Consider the following 8,764-nt stretch of genomic DNA (forward strand, 5'->3'; position numbering starts at 1 on the left):
TCAATTAAGAATATGTAATTATAGTTTAATTTCTTAATTAATTACGTATTGTGTTTGTTATACAGATTATTAGATGAAATATATATAATATATAATATATTTTATTAGATTTGTATTTTAACTTTAAATTGAAATAATTTTATTATTAATATTATTATTATTATATTTCTTCCTCATTTTTATTTTTTATTGAATTGATGTACTCTAAATTTTTTAAAGGACAATCGGTAAGAGTTGCATCTTGCTGTGTTCGTGACAATATTTCATAATTTTTCGGTTCTAGTAATGACTTTGTAAAAAAATACTTTACATTTTATTGTCAGAGTACTTTTAAATTTATTTAAATAGTTTATTTTTCAATTTTGATTTAGATTATTTTTTATGAGTATTATTATATTTCTTCCTAATTTTTATGTTTTATAAAATTATGTACTCAAAATTTATTAAAAGACAATCTGTAATTTTTCCCATTTACAAAATGAAACAAAATGCTTGATATATTTATATCCAAATATAATCTAATTGTGTTTCTTATTTTATACGATAAAAATTGAAATTATCCTTTTAATTTTTTTTTCAAATTTATCCATTCCAAATATTTTTAAAAAAATGATCAATTTTAACCTAATTAAAAAATAATTTGTTAATTCTTACTTAGATTTATTTTTATTAAAATAATTGTTACTTGTATTATGTATAATATTTTTAATATTATTTGATATCATTTAAGAATGTGTATTTATAGTTTAATTTCTTAATTAATTACATATGGTATTTGTTATACAGATTATTAAGTATTATAATGGAATATTATAATAAATTAAATAAGTATAGTATATAATGTATTTTATTAAATTTGCATCCAATTTGAAATTATAATAGTTTTTATTATTATTATTATTATTATTATTATATTTCTTTCTTGTTTTTATGTTTTATTGGATTGATGTATTCTAAATTTTTTAAAACAAATAAAACACATGTAATATTCATAGTTAAATATTATCTAAATGTGTTTCTTATTTTATAAGATAAAAATAAAATCATCTATTCGAAAATATTTTAAATCAAACTAACATATTTCAATTTTTTATAAAAAATGATTCTACTTTAACTTGATTAACAGATGATTTCTTAATTGTTACTTATATTTATTTTTATTAAGATAATTGTTGCTTGTATTAGATATTTATATATAGTATAATACTTTTATTATTATTTTAGACCATTTAAAAATATATATTTATAATTCAATTTATTAATTAGTTATCTATTTTATTTGTTATACAAATTATTAGCTATTATAATAATATATGAAAAACCCACCCTTATCTAAGCACGGGCAACCCACTTTCTGACCCTGCAAGGCTGTTTCTCATTATCATTTATTTTTATATTTTTATAAAAATCAGTTGTTTATTGTAAAAGTGTACCACTACCTACCTGTACTTCTAATTTACTTTAATTATTATTAGTACTCCCTCCGTCTCAACATATTTTATAAGTTCACTATTTAAATGTATTTCGAGGTTTTCATAAGTTATACATGATATTTTTAATTTTTTTTAAAAAATAAAAGTTTAAATATAAAACTTTTATTCAGAAAAAGAAATTTAAAAAATATTATGGTGTTATAGTTTAAAGAACATTGAAAAACTTATCAAAAAATAATATATAAAATTTAATGGGACAAATGAAGTATAATTTAGTTTGTTATTAGTATAATTTAGTATATGGTTTTTAGTGATGTTTGACTTTTATGTTCACACTTCTAAATATTTGACTGTATAGTTAGAATAATATTTTAATTTTTAAAAAATTATATAACTAAAACTTTAATTTACAAAATGAAAATTTTAAAAAATATTATTTTATCCATACAATCAAATGACTTAGAATTGTGTACAAAAAAGTCAGATGATATATGAAAAAACTAAGGGAGAACATAATTTATGTTATTAATCAGGTTTAGAAGTCTGATGTACTACTTTAAAAATAATTCTTCTTTTTAAAATAAAATATCTTTACTTGAAAATGAGGAACAAACATGAATATTAAATGAGGAAGTAATTCAATTATTCGTTAATAGTTTTTCTAGTTTTCCAAATTTAAACTTTTGTAAACAAAATCTTTAAAAATTTGAGTTCTAAGATTTTAAAAGTAAAAGACTTATCTTTATTATTTTAAAATAAATATATTTCTTTTTTATTTTGCTTAAGCACCCCTGTATCCAATCATCAACACAAAACCTTTCATGCAAATGATAGGAGGGTTCAACCTTAATACAACTCACCCCATCCCAACCTAACCTAACCCATTCTAACCCAACCTCTCCTTTTTCAACCTCCCATCCAAATAGGGTCTTCATGGGGTTTTAACTGGAGGTTCATCCTGTGGTTTCATGGCTGGAAAGAGGATAACTTCCTGTTCATAAAACATACAAAAAAGTAAGGTAACAAAAGAAGGGAACAAATAAAGCTTAGTTGCTTAATTAGCTGACATACCTTGATATTCTGTGAATCCGTTAGCAACATTACAAGCCGATCAATGCCCATTCCCCAGCCTCCTGTTGGAGGTAGTCCATATTCAAGAGCTGTGCAGATTGTTTCATCGAAGTCCATCGCTTCATCATCACCTGATTGACGATCCTGAGATAAAAAAATATTAAAAGAAATTCCAGATATCGTCACTGAAAATAAGCTATTTGATATGTAATACCTTTAGTTGGTCCGCAAACCGTTGGCGCTGTACCACTGGATCATTTAACTCCGTGTAAGCATTGCAAAGCTGCAAAGTTATTTCAAAGAAGTTGAAGCGTAAATCAGCCATCCTTTTCATTTGAATTTTTATAGACAATAGGGATAGGGCATATTGCATAAACAGGTGTCACATACTTCATGTTTGTTGATAAATAGTTCAAATCGTTCGGTCAACCCTGGCTTGGATCTATGCCACTTCGCAAGAGGACTCATTATCTCAGGTTGATCTATGATGAAAGCAGGGTTCACACAAGTCTCTTCTAAAAAGTGCCCCACAAGCTGCAAAAAAAAGACAGTACGACAGTTATATTCTAATGATAGGCCAAAATTTTACCTTGAACAATTTAATTCCAAATGATGAGGAACTAGAAGCATGAACTATGATGCCCTCATGCAGCTTATTTTAGTTTGCACTGGGCTGATTCAACATATATTTACAATCAAGCAAGAAATATCGCAAGGCCAAACTTTGGCATACATGTCAATAAATATAATATGCTAAATTGAAGAAGGTTATGTATAATTACTTTATCCAACAAACGAGCAGTTGTTAAAGGAGGCGCGCATTTAATCTCAAACTTTGTGCACGCCTCAGCTAAATATTTGTTGGCTTCATCACTAGCGAGGTCCTTAGGAATGCTGAGACCAGCCATCTTCTCCAAATCTTCAATCATATCAATCCTTCTGCAAAATTCAAAAACTAGTAAGCTTTTCTATGCTCACTTTCATTTCAGCAAGTAGCAAAAAAAAATAAAAAATTATACATTAGTTCCACACCTGAAAGGCGGAGTAAAATCGATTTCAATTGCTTCATTCTCTAAGCCATTTGCATGATATCTAACTTTATAACCTCCGGTCAGTTCCTTGACCATTCCTGTTCCAGATTGCAAAGAAGAAAGAGAATACATAACGTTTAAAAATTTGAAAGTATAAAAAACAACATTTACACATAAATTTAATACAAACTTGCCGCTCAACATTTTTTCTGTCATCTCCATCAGGTCATTGTAGTCTGCAAAAGCCATATAGAACTCGCATGTAGTGAACTCGGGGTTATGAGTCAGGTCAATCCCTTCATTTCTGAACTGTTTCCCTATTTCATAAACACGGTTCAGTCCACCAACAACAAGTTCCTTCAAATGAAGCTCCGGTGCTATACGCATAAAAAGTCTCTTGTTCAGTTCATTGTGATGGGTCACAAATGGACGTGCAGCTGCTCCTCCAGGAATCATGTTCATCGTAGGTGTTTCAACCTTTAAGCAAAAATTACCATTAAACCATGAAAAAGAAACAAGGTAGAGCAGTGAAAGAGCTAGCAATCAAAGAAATTACACTAATATGGGAAAGCAACATACCTCCAGAAAATCAAGATTGTCAAGGAATCGTCTAACATAAGAAATGACATCTTTACAGGTCTTGAATATGTGTCTCACCTCTGAGTTCAACATCAAATCCAGATACCGTTGACGATATCTAGTTTCCTGTCATGGAAGAATATAGTCTATAAAAGAGAAAGAGCACATCGGGAGAGACAATCCACAGACTTGGCCAGGACTATAATCGTACCTGATCCTTTAAAACATAAGTTTCAGGGTTTCTGCCACTTCCCGGAATCCAAGCATCAATTTTCTGTACAGGAACAGCAAGTCTTAGGTTATGCAGTAATTTAAAAACAAAACATAGAATCAACCAGAATATAGTTCTTACCTTCACACTCTCAATATCAGAACTAGCGGCAGGTTTCTGCCGTGGCATCATATGCAGACAGGGAGACAGCACTACATATGATTTTGGGAACATACTCAGCTCCCCCCTTTTGCTTTTACCTGGAAATCACAGATATGGAAAGAACTTTAAAGAAAAATCACTTTGAATTTACATATTTTCATCAATCACATTAGATCTCCAACTGTTACAATGAAGACTGGCATAAAGTACATGACATGCAAGCCTCTTAACAATCTTTGTTACGAATCAAATTCAGCACATGACATGGCATGAAGTACATGACTGGCATAATGTTATAGTATTAATCTTAACATTAATACTAGATGTTTGACCGCGTCCGGATATAATTCACATAACATTAAGATTAAGAAATGAAATTCAGCACATCTTCATTGATTATGTAGAGTTAAGTAGAAACACCTCATACCTGGAAACCCAACAACCCCAACAATATCTCCACGCTTTACACCACCATGGAACTTTGCAAATTCAGATTCACTCAAGTCAGATATCCTACTGAACAAAATAAAATAATAAAGAACATTAATATTATGTGACTGTGATCACTAATATCACAAATGTACAAGAATCAAGGTAACAATACCGTAGAGCGTTTTTTAATATTATGTACCTTGCATCGGTCATTAGTTGGACTTTGGCACCTTCATCATGCAAGTCATAAAATAAAAGTTTTGACGATGATGACCTCTTGTTCATAATTCGCCCTGTCAATTACAACAACTTGAAATTTAACAAAGAAAAAAATCACTTACTAATATAACATTTGCAATTTTAATGCACCTGCAAGTGATATTTCGACATTCTCCAAATGTTCCCCAGAATTTAGGCCAGAATACTTCTCCACGTATGACAGACATTGAGACATGGACCTTGTGAGGATATGGATTTACTCCAGCGGTTTTAAGGGCAGAAAGTGCTTTACTCCTCTTTTCAAGATATTGCTGCATGAAAGAAACAGGGAAAACTTAATAAAACTTTTAATTTACTAGTCGAAACAAAAGAGATACTCAAGTTTAATTAATTATTATTAGGAAAAAGATACAACATCCACTAGGATCTCAAACATATCTTAAGATGTAAAAATGTATACACTAGACATATTAATCTTTTAGCCACGAAACCTATATATTATTACTTTGATCGATCATTTCCATAATTTGTGCTCCTGCCAATATGTAACTCAAAAATCAAGCTACAAATTATTTAAAGACAGCAGCCACAATGCAGAGAAAATAATCCAATAACATTACGTACCGTCGGGTCCATGTCGTCTCATCGGCTGCCAAGGACTTTTGTGCATAAGAGCTTGGAACGGCAGCAGCCTGGAAAAACAAAGAAACCTTATAACCCATCAAAGAATTGGGTAAAGCCAGCCATCATATGAAACTCAGAACTTGCTTTGTACACTGTTATCGAAGGAATCTATCTATGGTCTCGGTTCAGAAATGGTAGAAAACTAGGTACACAGAAAAACACCGATAAGGAATATTAAACTTAAATAATCTTCTTCAATATTACAACTCCACAATACAAGCACCACTTGGATACATAGTGTGTTATTATAGCTCATACGTTTCCATTTAACATTCAAATTGAAAACCATCAAATTATCTCGTAGGATTCAACAATTAAAAATGTACCTTCTTTGCCTTCTCCTCCTCTTTCCGTCGCCGTTCCTCCTCTTTCTGCTTATTCTTCAATTCTTTCTTCAAAGCACTAAAAATATTGAAGTTGTATTATTTCAAAAGATAGAAATCAGGTAAATGAAGCAGGCTTGTGTTCTTAAGGTACTTGTTTTCCCTGCACAGTTGTGCTAATTAAGCTGTGTATGAGTGAATGCAAAAAACAGTTTGAACATTACTTCTTGCTCAGAGCTGCTCCTGCCTCTGGCTGAGCAGTAGAATTGCCAACAGATAATCCTGCAACAGCTTTGGTTGCTTCTTCAATTGTTCCATCCATATTTATCAATGGGAGTAAAGCAAGTAGTGGACAAACCTACACGAGAAACAATATAAGAACATTGCTATAAGAAAAAATCGAATCACTAAACTCAAACACATGATATAACAGAACCAATTTCTATATACTCTCCCTATTTCAAAAGGAAATATCTAAATGAATTTTTAGACACTTCGTTATTATAAAATTAAAATCTAAACAATGTAAGACACGGAAAACTACATCAAACAAACCAGGCATTATTGAAAATTACATCAATCCTCTACCAAATAATGTTCAGTGTTCAAAAGTGGAGCTATTTGACTCGTTAATTACGAAACTCATCATCCGCTAAATTGAGTACAATTATTCATCAAAACAATAACGGAGTAAATTATTCATCCAAACAATAAAATATTTCTAAATCATTATTAATTTTTTAATTCCTGTAATTCAAATATAAACTAAAGCTCGAATTTAAAATTAAAACAACAAAACGCCCTAGTGACTTAAAACCCTAGGGCAGAAGCATAACATCATTCATTCAACTACGAAACATGTACAAGTAAATTGCAAATATTCACCTATAAATCGACTTTAAAATCACACACACATACAGAAGTAATGAATAAGAGAGAGAGAGAGGCATACGGAGAGAGAGTTTGTTCGGCGTCGAGTTCTCTATCTGCGGTTGCTGCGGCTGAGTAGAGAACGTGAGAAAAGCCTTTTAGGGGTTTTTATAGGTTTTAATGGGGTTGGGTTACAGGGTCCGTTTTCTGCGTGTCAAAAGTAATATTGCTAGTTGCCTTCTTTCTTGGACGCCAAGTATTTTCTTTCCTTTGAAGGATCTTGGACGACAAGTATAACGAGGAAGAGTCTTTGAATCTAATATAAATATATATTATTCTAATATAAATATATATTATCTATCTATACTATATATCTTATTCAAAAAAAAATCTATACTATATATCTATACTTTCTGTTAATACTAAATTATAATAGACGAAACGTTAAAAATTTGGTAGTCGATCGGTCGGTACGGTACTTGATAAAATTACTTAATTTACCATTACTTAATTATTTCAATTCTAATTATTGGGGTCGATCAATTATAATTTTAATTAATATTAAAGTCAACTTCCTTTATTTCTTTACCAATTTTAATTCTATTTTATATTGAACTCTATATCATTATAATTTATATTAAATTCAACTTCTTCTACCAATTTATATTTAAATTCATATCGAGTTCTATGTTATTTTAATTTGTTATTTCGGGATAAATTAATATGCAAACTAAATATAATTATTAAGATTTAGTTGATATGTCATGTGAATCGGACTAAGATAAAATAATAATTCTATCAGTCCAAAAAAAATTATACAAATGAACTTGGATAAACAAAATAATAAATTTTATTTATCCAATATAAAAAAACTACGTTATACAATTGATTCAGACTAACACAAAATAAAATAAAAATACAATTCGACCAACAAAAATAAAATAATATATAATAATTATTCAGTCTAAAATAAAATAATATAAACCACTGATCCGAGATAAATCAAAATAATATTAGACTAAGTATAATTCGTATCCTATTGATGTGAACTAAAAATCAAATTTTAATTAAAACATAATTTTTTTAAATACACATAGAATTATCAATAAAATTATATCGTTCAATCACTAATATTGTCTTTTTAAATATCTTTTATAGAATTAATATTAATCGATTAAGTAATCGACATGCTAAAATAATACTCCCTCTGTCCCACCCATTTCTTTACACTTTCCTTTTTGGATGTTCCATCCAATTCTTTACATTTCAAAACTTATCAAAAATAGTTAATGAGTCCCACACTTTCCCACTTTTTCTCCCTTTTCACACTACTTTTACTCAACTATCTCCTTTTTATATATTAAAAATCAATGGGTCACACTACTTCACTCACATTTCTTTCTCTTTTTCACTACTTTATACATATTTCTTAGTCTCCGTGCCCAAACCAAACGTAAAGAATTGATCGGGACGGAGGGAGTATTTTTTAAGGTCCCAATATAATGAAGACATTATATTTTTACCCACAATAAAATAATAATTTCGTTATAATAACGTTTCCCTCCTTACCAATGATATTACTTTAAATAAATTTAAATATTCTAAAAAGTTGTGAACATATACGTCTACTAATATTAATTCTAATTGATATTAAAGTCAACTTTCTCTATTCCTTTACCAATTTCAATTCTATTTTATATCAAACTCTATATCATTATAATTTATATGAAATTCAACTTCTTCTACCAA

The 8,764-nt window shown here is 29.3% G+C and overlaps 1 pseudogene; it reads right to left on the minus strand.

Moving 5' to 3' along the window:
• Positions 1-1,989: 1,989 nt before the first annotated feature.
• On the minus strand, positions 1,990-7,242 carry LOC141708763 (lysine--tRNA ligase, cytoplasmic-like; annotated as a pseudogene).
• Between the last annotated feature and the right edge of the window lie 1,522 nt (positions 7,243-8,764).

Source organism: Apium graveolens, chromosome 2 (assembly GCF_009905375.1).
Source record: "Apium graveolens cultivar Ventura chromosome 2, ASM990537v1, whole genome shotgun sequence".
NCBI lineage: Eukaryota > Viridiplantae > Streptophyta > Magnoliopsida > Apiales > Apiaceae > Apium > Apium graveolens.